This window comes from Centroberyx affinis, unplaced genomic scaffold (genome assembly GCF_046629955.1).
Source record: "Centroberyx affinis isolate AG114_WGS23_722 - 3 ecotype Tasmania unplaced genomic scaffold, CSIRO-AGI_Caff_v1 ptg002748l_1, whole genome shotgun sequence".
NCBI lineage: Eukaryota > Metazoa > Chordata > Actinopteri > Beryciformes > Berycidae > Centroberyx > Centroberyx affinis.
In genome coordinates, this window is record NW_027280912.1 from 131,269 (window position 1) to 149,415 (window position 18,147).

Sequence of the window (18,147 nt, forward strand, 5' to 3'; positions counted from 1 at the left end):
AGGCCATTATAGGAGCTCTGATGCTCTCACTGTGGTTGTGTGTGGCCTTACCTCCTACAGAGACTCCCAAAAGACCCCCACCCCCACCCCCCCCCCCCACCCCCAAACAATGCTGCCCAGTCGACAGCCATTAGAAAAGTGTGTGTGTTTTATTTTGTGCGAGTGCGATCTTGTGTGGTCCAAATGTCTCTTACAGGATTGGAAAACATTAATCATTTAAAATAAGGCTGTTTTATGATGAAGGCTGGAATTAAGATAGATTAAGGTAAGAGTTAAGGTTAGGCATCGTAGTAGTGAAGGTTAAAGATTCAATATGTAACATTTTCATGAAACATTTTCAATCTAAGTAATGTTTCCACATTAGATCTTTTGCCTCTCTTATACTTTGGTATCCAGTTTATTAATGTCACATTACAACATTACATGTGGGGTACATTTGGGTATTAAAGTCAATTGAAGTTGTCAAAAATCAAACAGTCACCATTTGTGGATTAAAAATTGTAGCTTTAAGGTTAGCGTTTACTAGGGAATGAATGGAAGTTAACTCCTATGTAAAAGCACACAAAAGTGTACTTCTATGTGTGTGTCTGTGTCCGTGGTCTTCCGTGGGTGTGTGTGTGTGTGTGTGTGTGTGTGTTCATGTATCCTAAAATGACCTAATCCTGAGAAAATGATCTCCTGGAACAACTCTCTCCTCGCAGCTACTTCTGCCTCTAACTACAGCTCCTCTACATCATTACAAGCAGAACGCATGCAGTATTAATCACTGCACTCCTCTGAACCCCAACACACTGCCAGACGAGTTCATCCCTGTATCCACTCGTCTTTTTTTCCCCCCTCATTCCCCATTCACGCTCCGATCCCTACCTTGGCTTCAAGGGCCCTTAAACAGTCTATGAGGTGGTAGAGAGAAGAGAGAGAGACCTTGCTTTCCTCTCTAATCTCTTATTGATCATCAGGCAGTGAATGAACTGCACAGGGCCTCCCCATCTGACTCTATTGATTGCGCACACACACACACACACACACACACACAGCCTGATCTCGTGCTCATTTGCAGGAAGTCATGTAACAAATCTTCTGTCTGCACAACCACAGCCAGTGAGTTTGTGGGACGTTGACAGTCACAGTGTGTGCAAAGCGGTGGGACAGTTGGAGACAGCTTGAGGTCAAGCCTCACATCAGCAAAATGACTTTTCAGCAGATAAAACAAACCAATATGGCGAGCGGTTTCTTTCACTAACAACCGAACATTTAGCCAAAATCCACATTTCCACCCGAGCCGTGATCAAAGTTGTTTTTCTTGCATAACCCAAAGTGAGTGATTGATTTTTTTTCAACACGGATCTTGTTATTTAAAGCTAAACAGAGCTACTCTTTCTTTTCCCAGGCCCTAACAAGAACCAGAATTTTTTGTTGGTGTTAAAAAAAATAGAAAAAGCCATGAGAGAAAGGAAATAGTTATTGTTGGAAGTTGCTTGGTGTTTGCTTGTATGTGCATAACTTTTACTACTTTCTACTAAAGCTCTCTATTAAACTATGCACATAGGTATTTGTAATCGTTCTACTAAATTAAGCACATAATTTTTAATATGTATTCCACTAAATAATGCACATCAAACTTTGTACATAGCTTTTGTTGAGTGCCAGAGTCGCCTAGAGAACAGAACAGAAAACAGTTATGTGGATCAATGAAGTATCACATATTAAACTATGAATATAGCTAATTGGATGTGCACAGCTTTTAACAAGCATTCTGCTAAACTATCCACATAGCTTTAAGTAATCACTCTACTAAACTATACATATTGTACATAGCTTCGGTAAGCATTCTTTTTTGCTGTGAAGAGCAAGTTTCTACACCGCAGAAACAGCATGGGCACGGTTGATACATACGAGGCACAGTTGTGTGGCACATTATTTCTATTCATAAGTGAAATAATGATGACTGCGGCTGCCAAGCGCGGCGACGGGATCTTAATAATGCATGACAAAAAAAAACATAAAACGACAAATACTTGACAGATGCGCCACCTATTTGTATTCAAATACGGCTGCGAAAGCGGAGCGCCGCCTCTTTGAACAACACATTCCAACCAAAAGAAACCTATTTTTCTCTTCTATTTTAGTGCACCTCGCTCTTTTCTTCTTCTTTTGGGAGCGTGCAGATGGGATGCAAGTTGTTAGCGGCGACTGTCAAGGCTGCACGCCGCTCTGAAGTGAACTGGAATGGCAGGGGAGGGAGTGTGTGTGTGTGTGTGTGTGTGTGTGTGTGCAGTTTTTTTTTGGGAGGGAAAGAAGTGTATTAGACATCATGTCATGATATACATGAGACTGGGGAGACGGCTTGTGTGTTTTGGTATTGTTGGTAGTATTGTGAGTGTGTGTGTGTGTGTGTGTGTGTGTGTGTGTCGTGACAACGTGTTTAACACAGTGACACGAGGTGACAATTTGATCAGGGAATGCATCGTGCTGTAAACACACACACACACACACACACACACATACAAACACACACACACAGAGACCAGAAATCAGGCTGCTCTGCCAGCACATTCTAATATTTTATTCAACATGTTGCCTCCACGCTTATTATGAAAGGGGTGAAGAAGAGGCAAGGATGAGAACGAGGACAGAGAGAGAGACTGAGAGAGAGAGGGAGGGAAAAAGAAAAAGAGGAGAGAAGAATGCAGGCAAGCAAAATAGTGAAACAGAGAGAGGCTACTGTTTACACTTGTCAGTGCTAAGTAGATAGGGAGACCTCTCTCCAATCTTCGTCTCTGCACTTCTCTCTTTCTTTTATCTCGCTCTCTCTCCATCTGTATTCATGCTGAATACCGTAACTGAATGTTTAATGTTGGCATATCTTTCTGCATTCTGTACGTTCCCTCCCTCGCTTTCAACGATTTCGCAGGGGAAAGATGTTATTTTCCAAAATCAAACCCACATGCAACATTACCGCAATACTACAAAATATATTCACAGTTATCTATCTATCTATCTATCTATCTATCTATCTATCTAATATGTGCTTTCTATTTTGGTGTCCTGTCTGTTCATTGCTCCCTAGACTCTCAAGACTTTTCAACCTGCTCCCTCAGGACACACACACACACACACACACACACACACACACACCTCAATCCCTCCCTGGCATGCAACTCCCCAGTGTGTCTGGATTGAAGAACATGTGTGTGTGTGTGTGTGTGCCCCCTCCCAGTGCTACGCTCCAATTAGCAGGCCTATTAGTACAGGTGTGGCACCTGAGACCGGAGCAGCCGAGCCGGGGGTTTCTTCCACGCCACGCCACCTCTTACCACCGCATTAGGGGGAGACCGGCCCCGGCTTTAGTTTGACAAAGAAATCACGGTGACATTTCATTCTGAGGCCTGTGTTAATATTTTGTCGCGTCGCTGTGAAAATGAGTTTTGCTGCGGGGAGGGAATGGAGGGTAGCATTTCAGCGAGGCATTACTCGGCGAGGCAGAATAAATTGCGAAGTGAATACTAAAACATTTACCTTTGGCAGTAGTGTTTCGTGTGATGCACCGTTGCAGCAAACTGTACTGCCAGCCAGTGTAGACGAATACCTCCACAAATCCTCTACTATGGATAGAGACTTGTCTTTCAACAGGAGGACCCAGGTTCAAGCATCCATGTCCTTGAGCAAGACACTGGATCCCTACCAGCTCCAAGGCCGCTGCTCTGTATCTGACCCTGACCTTTGGCCTCCCAGGTGGGGTGGTAAAGCAAAGACAGCTTCCCCTCACAGAGCAATAAAGCTTAACATTAACTTTGTACTTTGACAGTTAAATCTGAGACGGGACGAGGCGGGGAGGATGGCGGCAGGTGAAGAAACACATCCGGATTTGGTGATTGTGTCTGACTGACTTTGACACCCCATCTTTCCTGACACCTTTCTCGTTTGATTTAGTATTGAGTCTTAAATTGTGACAAAAATCAGCCAGTGGGAGTGAGATAATTTCACTTGCTTCCAATGCAAATCAGCACGTTTCAATAATTTTCTGGAATCAAGTGTCATTTTCTTAATACTAGTGGAGTGAGCTGCTTTATTCTGCCTTGTTTCAAGATATTGATGCTTGCTTTCAGGAAATTCTTGCAACAAGTAAATTTGCATTGGAAACAAGTGGCATGATCTCACCTCAATGGCCAAATTTTTCACTTGTTTTCAGAAAAATAAGATTTCATCACTACATATATGAATAAAATACCTTTTTTGGGGGACATTTTCATGCCGTGCTTCTCCACTATTCCCCCATCGTTCTATCCTCCAACTTTTTTTTATTCTCCTATTTTCCATTCTCTCCCATGCTTCCAGCCCCTCCTCCGGCCTCCATCCTCCCTCCCAGTCCACCAGCTGGGTCCTGCTTTCTAATTGCGATGGTGATGGTGGCCATGATGGTAGATGGCCCTCCACCGCCCAGGGGGCAGTTTGGCTGGACTGTGACCCGCAAGCGTGCCTCGCATCCTGGGCATCTGGCCCGGCGCCCTCCCATATCTTGGCACGGCTTGCCTCTCTGGTGTCACTCACTTCAGAAATCCTCTTTGTATGTTTGCATGTGTGATACCATCACGCAATCATCTTTGCTTTTCCATTTCTTGCGCATTGCCTCAAAACTTGCTCCTACTTTTCAGCAATTTGTTTGTTTCTCCAAAACAGCCTCCCCTCCTCCTTTTCTCCCCCCATCCTCTCCACGGTTCATAGTTTACTCTGCTGGTGTGTTTTCTCTAGATCAAACACCTCACCTGCGCTACTGGGTTTTTACTCTCCACTTTTATGTTGTGTCATTATTTTGTCTGGGAGAGAGAGATCGAGAGAGATAGAGCAGGAACGTGGGAGAGGTATTTGATTGGAGTGTGTATGGAGCTGGAGGTTGATATGAATATCAAAGAGTTTTATTCCCGCGAGCAGGTGACGCCGCCCGCGGCTCTCAACACACATTGACAGGTGGTCTCTTCTGGCTTGTGTGTGTATGTGTGTAAATGTGTGTATGTATGGGTGTGTGTGTGTGTGTGTGTGTGTACGTGCTTGCCTCCGTCGCTATATGCTTGGGTGTGTCTAAGTGTATGTGCGCACATGTTCCTGTTTGTGTGGTTGTGTGCATGTGTAAGTAGGTGTCTGTGTGTGTGTGTGTGTGTGTGTGTCCCTACAGACCCCCTCACCCCCTACCCCCATATCAGAATGTAGCGGCTTTGGCTCTGTTATTTAACACATGTGAAGTTTCATCCATTTAAACCAGGCTGGTCTCTGCGGGGGGGGTGTTGTGTTTATGCGTAGTGGAACAACACACTCGCCGCCTGTATTTCACGGCTGGCTTGCTAGAGGAGAGAGAGCAGAAATGAAATATTGAAATGTGCCACCTCTGCTTTCCCCAGCCGTTTTGTCTAAGAATGTAGCTTTGTCAAGCTGCAGTGCTGCTGTAGTAAGTCAAAGCGGCGAGGTGTTTTATAAGCAGGGGGTTCACTATCGTCATTATCTGTTGCCTCCTTGCAAGCTGTTTTTTTGAGAGTCCATAAAATTTTACATAATGGAGTACAAGTGCACAGAGAAGAGATGATATAACATAATGTGATGTAATAAAACGTAGCATAACACAACATAACACAAAATAACAACATGAAACTTCAGTGTATGGTACTGAGGAGACAACAGGGATTGTTTGACCCATACACTCTGTACCAAGTATCTCCTCATCTCACACCGACTCACTCAACTGTGACAGGATCATGCCAGTGATACCATACATCAGATCAGTCCAACCCCACATATTTCCATCAACTCTGTCAGAATGATCAACTGTCTGAAATGGAGAGTTTGTGGTGCAGCGATGACTTATGGTTCCCCCTTCTGGTTGTAGTTCTCTCCAGGGGCAGCAGGGGGCACTGTGGTGCCACTATTGAAGCCTGAGTTGAGTCAAGTCTGGGCTAATGAACAGGGTCAGATTCCTCTGTAGGCAGGAAACCCTGTACTACACATTGCCAAGTCACTCACAGATCTAACTAAAAAAATCCTTTGACCTTGTAAGGGAATCTTCTGATTATGCAATAGGCTGTATCCTTTTGGGCAAGCTCGTAAACAGACCATACTGTACCATTGACATTTCAGGCATTTTGCTGATGGTCATATGCGGACAGCAATAAAGTAGAGGTTAGGTGTCTTGCTCAAGGACACTTAGACACTCACTTTTGTTGCATGGATCAAACCTGTGCTTCTCCACATACTGGAACATCACAGGATCACAGTGTTCAGGCATTCCTGTTGCGTTCAGAAGCATGTTAAAGACACTGGGGTATTCAGGGGAGTTCTAGTCCACATCGTGAGAACTTATTGCTCTGTAGATTGCTCTAAAAGCAGAGCTGGGGGACTTCTCATCACAGCGGGAGTACCTCGCATCGCTGCTGATCCATCGCTCTTTACTCGCTCTCCCCTGTCTTCACCCTTGTGAGGAAACGGTGGGAGGAAACTCTGACTCTGTCATTCTCGCAGAGGCAGGGAGGGCAGAATGTCCCATTTATTATCCACCGTCCTCCTCCTCCTCCTCCTCCTCTTCCTCGGCAAGTCGCCTTACACCATGCGTGAAATGGCTCCAAATGGATTCCTTTTGTCTCTTGGCGGTGCCACTGCTATGCTTTACATTAGGCCCGGCCTCTATGGGCGCGTACAGGCTCTATGCGATTCACCCCGGTGCCTTGTACCAGCCACACTCTGAAATATCAAACAGTAGGGGGGTGCAGTACACACTTACACATCACTCACATGGACTGCGTGCGTCTGTGTGTGCGCGTAAATGTGATTACTCAGCTATGATTCATGTGTGTATTTCTGTGTATATGTGTGGACATGTGCACTCTCGTCTAACCCATACAAGTGTGCATTTGCATTTGTGTGTGTGTGTGTGTGTATATATTGAAGCACTTGCGCTATCACATTTCCAGACACGGGTCGGATAGAATGTTTTTTGGCACCCCTCCGTTTCGCTCTGTTTCTCCCTGATTGATCACAAGGGCCTCGGCGGAATACTCTTCTGGTAGGAGTGGATCCTCTTCATAGACTTTCAGGAGATATGCACGACAGCACAAATCATTTTTATCAGCCACACAGATGGTGTACACATTAGTCCTTCAACTCATCCCCTCTACTGTAAGACCGTCTTCTCCCTCCCCCGGCGAGGAAATCTCCGCTCTCGGTGTACTTTAGACAAACTCTAACTCTTCCCCGCAACTACTTTAAAGCCCTAAGCCTCCAGCCTCCCGGCTCCCACCGTACACATCTTTGAAGCATCGCTCGTTCGCCGTGCAACGCGGCTCCGAGAGCTTACGCGTCAAAAGCCTAATGGCTCGGCGCTGGTTAACTTTCGGGCTTATACCCCTGTCGAAGTCTTCACTCTCAAATAACTCCACCACCCACCACCACTGTCTCTCCGCCCGAGCTAAAACCCGCATTGTGCTTCGTCTTAGGGCTGCGAAGTTTGGCTCGGTAGAGTTTAGGGATGAGGGGAGCGGGGATTGTCAATAGATAGGAGGGGAGAGAGGGAAGGGAGAAGGGAGCCGGGCGGAGGACTTGTGAGAAACCTGTTAATCGCCCTCTAAGCTGAAGCTCAGGAGCTCTGGGATCGCGAACGTCGAAGGGGAGAGACATACACACGTCGATATGCGCAGGCACACTGTCAAGGCAGAATGAAAGAATGTCCCGATGAGGATTTACAGGGTATACCACCTACAAGGTGTCAGTCGGGGTTATGTACAGTGACATAACCCCGACTTGACTCTACCTGACACTAAGTTGTGCCGCACCTTAGCATCAGTCAGACTCTCCTGACTGAGATTGACTGGCGTTAAGATGTTTCGGAGAATGTCTCAGTCTTGACACGAGAGCGAGACTTCTTAAACCTGTCCCGATCAAAGGCAGCCGTACATAAATCCAACTTGACACTCATGACAGAAAAATACAGCTCCGTTCCACAATGATCTCTACTTTTACTCTACAGACATCTACTTTTCCCTGATATCGGGAGTGAAAGCTGTTAAACCATAATGTTGACATTGCACTTAAGCTATATTGGCGATCGGGGCATGTTCGGTGACTTACCTAGGACTGTTAAAGCCAATGGGGCTTGATATGATGTTAGTGATGTAATGGCCCCAGCTAACGATGTGTTAACCTTTTGCCTTTTTACAACGGCATAGCTCAGTGCTCAGTGGCTCTTTAGGTTATAGATGGTCTGTAGTCAATATTGTGGCTCCATTTTGTACCTGTGACCACATAGGTTCATAACCTCAATGGATCACTCTATATATGATACCTGTACAGAAAAGCTGACCTTTTAGATTGCTCTCTGAGTGTCTGCCTTTCGTTCTATTTCTCTCTCTTTTCCTTTCTCTCAAGTATGAAGAAAGGTCAGCGGGGAACCTATGGCAAACTTGTGGGTCACGGTCCTCGCTCCTCCTTTCAGTCATTCCTTTATTTCTGTCTTTTGACCTGCATTCAGGCCTTTTGTATGAATTCTTTCTTTCATTTCCCTCCTCCAAAATGTGTTGTTCTCCCCTCTCTCTCACCTTCTGTCACTCTCTCTTTCCTTCCCTGGGGTGTTTTACTGAATTTACTGTTCCCTATGCATTGGACATTTTTTTTTTTTGTTAAAGATGGGGTTCATTTTCTGCCTCTTCACCAGGCTACCTCTCTCTTTCTTTTGCTACTTCTCTCTCTCACTCTCTTTTTCTCCATACTGCCAAAAAGGTGACATTCGACACAAGACATTTTTTTTCCTGCTGTTGCTATTGACAACTATATTTGCAAGCTTCAAATGAATGCCATCTACATGTACAAATATACAGTATGTCTTGGGCAATTATGTGTATACTTTGAAGCATATCTCTCAACACATTCTGAAGTGAATGTATTTTCTCTGTAGTTTCTTCCTCTTCTCCCTGTGGCAGATGACAGCAGCCAGCGAAGTCTCTCCACCTCTTTCATCCTCGCCTCACTACTATTTTATGGCCATCCCTCCGCAAGGCCGGCTGACAGCCAGGCCTATTTACTGATCAGCCTGCCACCGTGCTTTACGGCCGCTGATTTCATCGCTCTCGCGTCCCGATGGCCCTCAATACTCTAGATTGCCCCTCTGTCCAAAAAAGCATCGCTGCTTTTTCTTTCTCCACCCAACGAGAGCGGCCGGGTCCCGCGTCGACTTGAGGGGAAGCAGTTGTTTTCTGCCCCGGGCCGCTGCGTTTTATTGCCCTCCGCAAGAGGGCCTTATTGGAGGGCTCTTTTGTGTGAGGGTGAATTTTACAGCTGATTGCGCGTATTGGAGTAGTCGTAAAGCTAAGTAGAGGAGACCAGTCTTTATGGTGTCAGTGCGTACAGCCTGTTCTCATCAGAAACATGACAGTGGTGTGTTTGTTTGCGTGTGTTTGCGTGTGTGTGTGTATGTGTGTGTCAAACAGTTGTTAGACTCTCTTTGACCTTCCTGAATCATGGTGTGAGATAGTAGCTCAGGGCCACTTTCTTCTTGCACTTTCTCTCTCTCTCTCTCTCTCTCTCTCTCTCTCTCTCTCTCTCTCTGTCTCTCTCTCTCTCTCTCTTACTGGGTGACCGTCACATAAAAACTGTTCCACATGATGAGGGAACAAGTATTTTTTTGGTGAATTATGATGCATCAAATCGGAAAAAGGAGAATGGAAGCGGCAGGCGTAAAATGTCTTTGCAGCAGAAATGCAAGTGTCAAATAAATAATGATGTAGGATCAGTTCAGTCTCACTGCAAAAAACGTTCAGAAGTGGCTTTGGACAATCTGAAATGTCTGTAAAATACCACCACAACCAGAAGTGTGATACCTGCTGTCTCTCCCATGTGTAAGGTGCCCATCATGGCTGTATGGCAGTCAGTTGGTGTATTAGAATATGACCAGATGAATGCATGAAATATGGTAAACGTTAGCTAATAAGTGCTCCTTCAATTCTTGAAACTTTCTATTTTTCTCGTAGATGTGATTTTTGACATTCAGGAAGCCCATTTATTCGAGTGTGGTGAGACACTGATTGAAGCGCACCTAATTTGCGTTTTATTTTTTGAGACATTTCAAAAGTTTGTGCAAAATTTGCTTGACGGATGGAAACATTGTCTGTCACATTAAGGTTCTCATGTTGTCCTCACACTGCACATGCTGAGAGAAAGAGAGACAGACAGACAGACAGAGAGAAAGAGAGGGATGAAGGCAGAAGGTTAAAAACAGAGAAATGGAGGAGTCTCTGTACTGTCCAACTGAAACAGAGCGCACAACTGTTGGTGTTCCCAGTAATGTATGTGAATGCCAGGCTTTTGTGAAGACCTTGTGGCGCAACGGTAGCGCGTCTGACTCCAGATCAGAAGGTTGTGTGTTCAAATCACGTCAGGGTCAAAGCTTTTCACGAGCTTTGTCGGGAGCTTGTATTCCTTTGTGCAACGGAAAACACAAGCCCTCACCTCTAAGTGGGTGCATATGCACAAAGAAAGATGTGAGCATCGGCTTTACAAAAAAGCTCATGAGGGCACACACGAGTATAAAGCTGCACATCTGAGCATGACACAACCTACCATTTGTCCACATTGTTTTTTTTGTTTTTCAATGCAGATCCCCTCTGTAAATTAATGTAAATTAAGCAAGGCAAGTAAAAAGAAAGGCCTGTGGGTAGCTGGCGGGTCACAGTCCTCTCTCATTTATTCATTCACTCTTCTGTTTTTAGCTACCCACTCACACTCAGGCCTTTTTCTACTAAATTTCTCTTTCATCTTCCTCCGAAATGTGTTGTTCTTTGTTCTCTTTCTCTCTGTCTCTCAGGCAGTTTTACAGTAGTTTTTAGATGTCCAGCGGTTGTTGATGAGGTTATGGTCGGGGCGTTAGCATGGAGCTGAACGGGGAATACTCCACACCTCATCTCTCTGCCCACGCAGCCGCTGATAGGAAGCTAATTATGCATCAAATGGCTGTAAATGGCCCTCAGACTGCCTGTTTTATCTGGATGAGCAACTCCCCCCAGTCCCTGTGCAATCTGAGTGTATGTGTGTGTGTGTGTGTTTTGGTACATGTGTGCGTGATTGCCTGCATGTCGTCCATGTACACACCCCATGTCCTTTGTGTTTGTGCCCTGCTGTCTCCGTGTGCACCGTATGTACCAGCCAATGTTTGCCAGTGTTCGTTTGTTGTTTGCCTGCATAATTCATGCTTTTTCTTGCATTCATGTGTGTTCACGCACACATATGAGCTTGTGTACTCACTGACCTGCATATCCAACCTGCCCCCCCCCCCATCTACATTAGCTCTCACCACTGATAGAGAGCTGCGATAACGCGGCGCTCATCACATCAAACGGGGCGACGGAGGCGGGGTTGGAGGGAGAGCTCCATCCTTCCATCCCTCTCCTCTTCCCTTCCATCCCGCTCTCTCTCCATCCATCCCCATGTTAAACCAATTAACAGTAATTACCGGGCCACCCCAGGCGCAGCCTCTTTCTGCTGGCTCCGCTGTTTTGTCCTCATCACCGCGCCGACACGAGGGGAGGCTCCGAGACGTGTCGGGAAGGAGGTCATTACTGTTTATTAGCTAAGGGAGGCAGATTTCCCCCGATAGGCCCGCAGGAGCCGGGCAAAGTTTTGCTGTTGGGTCATCGAGCCGGAGTTGATACTTTACATGTCAGTTCCATGTATGTATTAGATTTGATAGCCGGTTTGTCTTACTGGCGCTGTTGTTTATTGTGGTGTTATGGTGATCATAAGAGCCAGTAAGAAAGGGAATGGTTTTCTTAAGCTGCGGGTGATGTGTCCTCTTTTGTTATATTATTTTAGGAGTTTAGCTGACACTCTTATATCCAGAGTGACTGAATGAGCAGGTAGGGGTTTACTGTTTGAAGGGGTTCAGGACACTTTGACAGGACATGGCTGTTGATGGACACCACATTGGTTGTTGCAGGGATTGAACATGGGACCCTCAGGTTGCTACTAAACCACCCTGTTGCCCCTAAAAATTTAGTAGACACTCTCATTAAGAGTACCATTCAATGAATAAGCCGATAGGGGCTCAAACCTGTGGCCTTTCAGTTAGGAAACAATCTCTTTAACCATTAGGCCACCCAACCTGGAGATTCAGCAGCACTATCCAGAGTGACTTACAATGAGTGCACCAGTAGACTAAGAATACTAGTGTCATTTAGAGCCCAATAACTACTTTCATCTAGTTTACATGCCTTGTGTAATAAAAGTACATTCAAACTTTACGGTGTCAAACCTAACTTGAAATTAACTGCTGTTCTGGCTAACAAAGACGCCCCAAATAAGAAGAGATGCATCTGACAAAGTCTGTAAGGCAACATGTTTTTGAGGTATTATTTTCTGGTGGAGACCATTTCTGAGATTGACAGTAAGCATGTGTAACATAATGTGGGCACTGATACAAAAACAACCAAATGAAGGCTTCATGTTCACTGTGATGGGTTATCTAACTTGTTTTTCATACTGTACAAGAATGAATGGCAGCAAATGGCTGCCATTCATTCGTAATTATGATATTTCTAACAGCACTTGAAGGCAGCAGTAGAAGAGTCTTCCACATTGAAATGGTTGTTTATGTCACAGGACAAGGTGAAAAAAAACCCTACTTGAGATGTAAAACATTTAGGTATTAGCTATTGTAGCACTCATCTCACACTCACAGCTGCACTGTCATTACATAGCGCCGATGAGGTTGTAAATTGCTTATCATCTGAAAAATTTGGAACAATTTGGTGGCATTTCATAGAATCGCAAGTAGTGCGTAGTGCATATTCAAATGAGCCATTCAGTGTGGCGAGACACAATCAATCGGTCACAGATCGCACATTATCTGAACAATGAGACATGATCAATCATGCTTAGCAATTTGCCTAACCCGTAATCACGGTATATGCTGATGCCCGAAGTTTACATGAATACAAATGAGCATAAACCCTCCCCCTTTTTTTACACATGCACACACACACACACATACACACACACACAAACACAGACACACACTTCTGCTTGATTAATGAAGGTGGTTTTAGACGGTGGTGGTGTTGAAATTGAAGGTGAGGGGTGGAGATAGGGGGTGGGGGGGTGGGGTGGGGGGGGTGTATGTGTGGAGGTCACAACCCCGTCGCTTCCCCTGGCGACACATACCATAATGAACTGGGCTGTCATGGCGCTGACTCCTTTTATTTAGCGACTCACCACTTCACCCTCAAGAGTGATCCGGTATATGGTTGACACTTGACACGCACGGTTATGAACGCATACACACACACACACACCCACACATATATAAACACACACTCACCCACACACCCTCCTGCGTTCGAGGGACCATGACCTCATCACGTGCGGACGTCCCACTTCCCACCCCGGGGTGGGCATCTCTTTCCTAAATTATTCAACGGCCTTTTATATTGAGAGTCTTGATATTGGTGAATGATGCCCCCTTGCAATTATGTCAGCTTCAATAATAGATGAGTGGGGCAGTGGGAATATGGGTGTGTGTGTGTGTGTGTGTGGGTTGGGGGGGGGGTCGGTGCCCCTTCACCAGCTGGGCGAGGAGAGATGGCATGGTAGTGTAATGTGATCCGACTGATGTAGGGGAAAAAAAAACAAAAAACGAGGCACTTTTCTCGATGGTTTCATAGAGAGAGTGGGGACTGGGTGTGTGTGTGTGTGTGTGTGTGTGTGTGTGTGTGTGTGTGTGTGTGTGTTGGGACGGGTGTCTTGTGTCCTGAGAGCATTGAGCTTTGTGTACGTGTATGTGCGTGTGCGTGTGTGTGTGTGTGTGTGTGTGTGAGATCTCAGCGATAATTGCAGCTCTCACCTGCCCATATGAAGAAGGGAGGACTGCCGGGCACCCAGTGACATCAAGGCTGCACACACACACACACACACACACACACACTCACACACACACATTCACCTGTTTGACCTTGTTTCTTTGCGTGTGTGTATTTGTGAGTGTGTGTGTGTGCTGAAATTGCATAGATCTTAGTGTGTCTTGGCAATGTGTCGTTTTTTTTTCAAGAAAATCCATCTGTCGACTAGTTGGTCAGCTCTCTCTCTCTCTTTCTCTCATTCTCTCTCTCTCTCTCTCTCTCTCTCTCTCTCTCTCACACACACACACACACACAGTCTCAGGTTGAGGTTCATGTTGTGTCTCTTAGCTGCAGGTGGCTGGGAGGCCCCCGTGGCTGCGGGGCTGGTGAGGAGCGTTGACCTGTGAAAACCTCCAGCTCCACTTCGCTCACTCCAGTCTCCCGCTAATTCAATAGAGGCCGGTCGGATAGACTAGCCAACATCTGTGGGCGCTCACGCGTCGCCGTGGCCTCACTCAGGTCCTCCGGAGCCGCCTTTTACGCTCAGTTACCGCTTGACTTAAGTTTTAAGTGTGGAAAAGCAGCCATTTCAGTGCCTTGCGATACTGCTCAGAGAGGTTTCAGAGCTTCCCTGTGTGGAAGTGATGTTCCCCCCCTGCCATTTTATGCAAAATGTCTCACTATGACCTAAAGACGGAGTATGAATAAAATATGCTCTGAAATGTTTTTTTTTCCAGTGGGAGAATTTAGCCTAAGTGGGTAAAGGGTGTGAATACTTCTAAAACAAAATTTGAATTTCTTTCTTGAATTTCCACTCCGCTTTGACAGAAAATAATATGATATGTATGATTTTTAGGGCAGAATTAGAAATAAATTTTGTGAATACCTTTTATAGCCAGTCATTCATTAGCATTCAGCATTGGTACTGAGTTCCACAGGTAATGTATCTGAGATCAGATGTGTGGCTCATCCTTTTCTCTTCCTCTTTCCTTCTATCATCCCTCTGACTGATAAAGAAAGGATGGGGACGCTGGAGGAAAGGAAGGAGGAAAAAAATGGATGTCTTTGTCTGGGGATGCAGGGAAGGGGGGGGTGGAGATGAGGGTAGAGGGACAGCGATGGGAGGAGGTGCGCGTGTGTGTGTGTGTGTGTAGGAGGTGAAAGGGGGCAGGAGGGGGTATCAAATTACCCCCACCACCCCTCCTCATCTCCCCTTCTGCCCCTTTTTGCTGTCTCCTGCTTTTATCAGTCCTCGGCACCTCCAAATTAAATTTGTCCTGAGGAGGGGTGAGGGGTGTGTGGTGTGTGTATGTACACGTGTGTGTGTGTGTGTGTGTGTGTGGGGGTTTGTTCCATCGGAGCAGCAGCAGCAGCAGCAGCAGGGGCCCCCGAGCAGCCGAGCGGGCCACTGATGATGACAAGCCAGATGCAATCAGGGCCTGAGTGAATGTGAGTGTGTGTATGTGTGTGTACATAAGAGAAGCCTACCATAGAGATAAACATAGTGGAGCGTCGGTGGGGCCCTCAGGCTAGCCTGTCCGTTGTGTGTGCCCGTTCACAGAGGATCGATTCACCCTCCTCCTGTGCAACCCCCCCCCCCTCTATCAATAGAAACATCTCTGGACTATGGCTTCCTGGTCCATCAGCAGCCCGGTGTCTGTCAGCAGACCGGATGGACAGCGGATGAAAGCCAAAAACATCCTCTTAGGAAAAGTCGAATGAATGCTCTCAAGAGACAATCGATGGGCTCCCCCTTGCCTCTTAGTGTACAGAAACAGGGGTAGACTACAGTAGGAGCCATTGTAGAAGTCCTCCTCCATGCATTTAACATGCATCTATCCTGCATTAGTACTGTATACAGTACTAGGCATTGTAGAAGTCCTCCTTCATGCATTTAACATGCATCTATCCCATTAGCACTGTGTAGTGGTAGCCATTGTAGAGGTCTCCCTTCACATATATATCCTGCATCTATCCTGCTTTCATGTTGCATTGGATGTTACCATTTTTTAGACTTTCCGATGCCTTAAAAAATACATCAAAACCTTATTTTCTTGGGGATGGAGAAAAGATGCAGAGTAGCTCAGCAAGCAATGGGACTCCTTCTTCATCTGCATGTCGAATAATTATTCTGTTCATTCTGCATTCTGGGATGAACAATGTGCCGAGAGAAGACGATGTTATTAAATGTCTACATCCAGATGAACACTGAATAATTCCCTCACACGTCTGGTGAGTTTTTGCGCACACAGATGTGGCAGACGTCTTTAACAGGTACACGACTGCGCGCCCATGACGACACCGGATACTGACAGCTCCAGTTGCCACCCTGCTACAAAAGGATATTCTTTCCCGTCCATAGCCTAAAAATTGTTAGCTCTGAATTTGTAACAAACTGCTCTCTCTCTCACCTGTTCCACTCCAGCAAGATGTGAAAAGAGCCTTTATAATTCTAACACCTACCGAGATGTATTCATGCAAGCTTTCCCCGGCATAAATATCTAAGCTCCACTTGTAATGCGACGCCAGCGCTCCCTCTCAAGACGTGCGTAAAAAAAAAAAAAAAAGTTCTTTTAAGTCATATCACCAAAAGGGAAATTCCTCGTGGAGCGTAATTCGCTCTGCGCGCGTATAGAGCAATTTCCCAAAACACATTTCGTTTTTAGCGTCCCCTCGCGAAGGGGGCTGTGCCAGCTTTAGCGGGGGCTGCTGAGGAGGTCTATTGTTTACGGTCTTTTGGCACAGTCTCTCCAGGCGATCGCTGTGTGAAAACTGTGTGTTTTTGCTTGCCGGGTTTTTTTTTTTTGTTTTTTTTTTTTTGTTTACCCAGACGTCTCAGTGAAAAGGTCGATTCCCCCATTGGGCCCGCTGTGGGAAAAATGCCTCGTTTGAACCGCGGTGGGCATCTGACAGCTACAAGCACGGCGCCTCCAATTTATATTGTCGTACATAGTGTAAAAGCTTTACACAGATGTGAAGGGATGTGGATCCTTTAGCACAAAAGGTTGCTCTTAATTGATAAAAGCGTCTTTTGAGGCCTTTGACAATATCAAAGCACACGCCACAGTGTTGAGATAAGAGATGATGTTTTAAGATGTGCTGCGTGTTGGTACAAGGAGTTCTAATGAGGCGCTGGTATGCAAACACACATGGACTCGTGTGTGTGTTCGCAGATTCACACGCTCAAGCAGACACACATGCACACGGACACAGACGCGCACACACACATGCACATACACATACACAGGCATGCAGCAGCAAAGAAAAAAGATGCACAGGGAAACACGCACACACACAGACACTAGGATGTGTGGATGCAGACACACACCTTTAATGCAGAAATACACATCTAGTCATATACAGTATGCACACACACACAGTTGTTCACCCAGTCACAGACAAAATCTGTACATGGAAAGATAGAAAGAAAAAAAAGCATGCACTGGGGCACACACATACGCGAGACTACACCACACACACACACACACACACACACACACACACACAGAGCATCTGTCCTTCATGGCGTAGGCCCTGGCCGGCCTGACGTCGGTCCTCGGTGATGAATGGAGCGAGAGGCCCGGACAGCGAGGCCTGGCCCGGCTGACTGATAGAGCCATTGATTCTGGCTCTCACACACACACTCCTCTCCTATCTCCGACGTGACAATGCTCCTTTTCAGGCCCCTTAATCGCCCCGCCGTCGACTAATTGAATTCATTAACCGTCCGGCCGCCGCCGGCCCATTGTGCTCCCAGTTATTTACAGGTCCATTTAGAAGGCAACAATGGGGAGGAAATGTCACGTTAGGCTGAATGACATTATATGAAAAGGCAGCGAGTGTGTCCGTGTTCGGGCGTGCGTGTGTGTGTGTGTGTATGCGCGTGTTCACATACAAGTGTTATGTGTTAAATACACACATGCACTGTGTAATAGCCATGAATGATTTAGTGCGGGGCCTAAAAGGAGTGGAGGAAAGCCCCATTCGCTCCAATCAACTTTGCTTTATGGGCAGACGACGACAAAGAAAATGAATCATAACCTACTTAACGTTTCTGTGTGTGTATGTTTTAGTGTGTGTGTGTGTGTGTGTGTCAGGGAGGGTTAACCAGCCTATAGGAGGAGGAGCACCCTAGGGAGGGCTTTTATTCCAAGCCAAATAAAATCCTACATCAAGCAGCGTTTCCAAAGCTATCCCCGAGGCCCACTTAAGAAAATATCAACGCCCCATATTCCAGATCCAGGGAGTTCTCAGTTCCCCTCCCCTCTCTCTCTCCTGTTATTCC

General features: G+C 46.1%; 1 protein-coding gene and 1 non-coding gene across 2 annotated transcripts in view; both read left to right on the top strand.

The window, feature by feature from the left end:
- Positions 1-18,147, top strand: part of LOC139657746 (partitioning defective 3 homolog) — a gene marked incomplete at its 3' end in the record, with an annotated part of 222,588 nt that overhangs the window by 60,125 nt on the left and 144,316 nt on the right. The gene's annotated exons all lie outside the window — the stretch shown is intronic.
- trnaw-cca (transfer RNA tryptophan (anticodon CCA)) lies at positions 10,346-10,417 on the top strand. The gene has a single exon. It is a non-coding gene; the product is annotated as a tRNA-Trp (tRNA).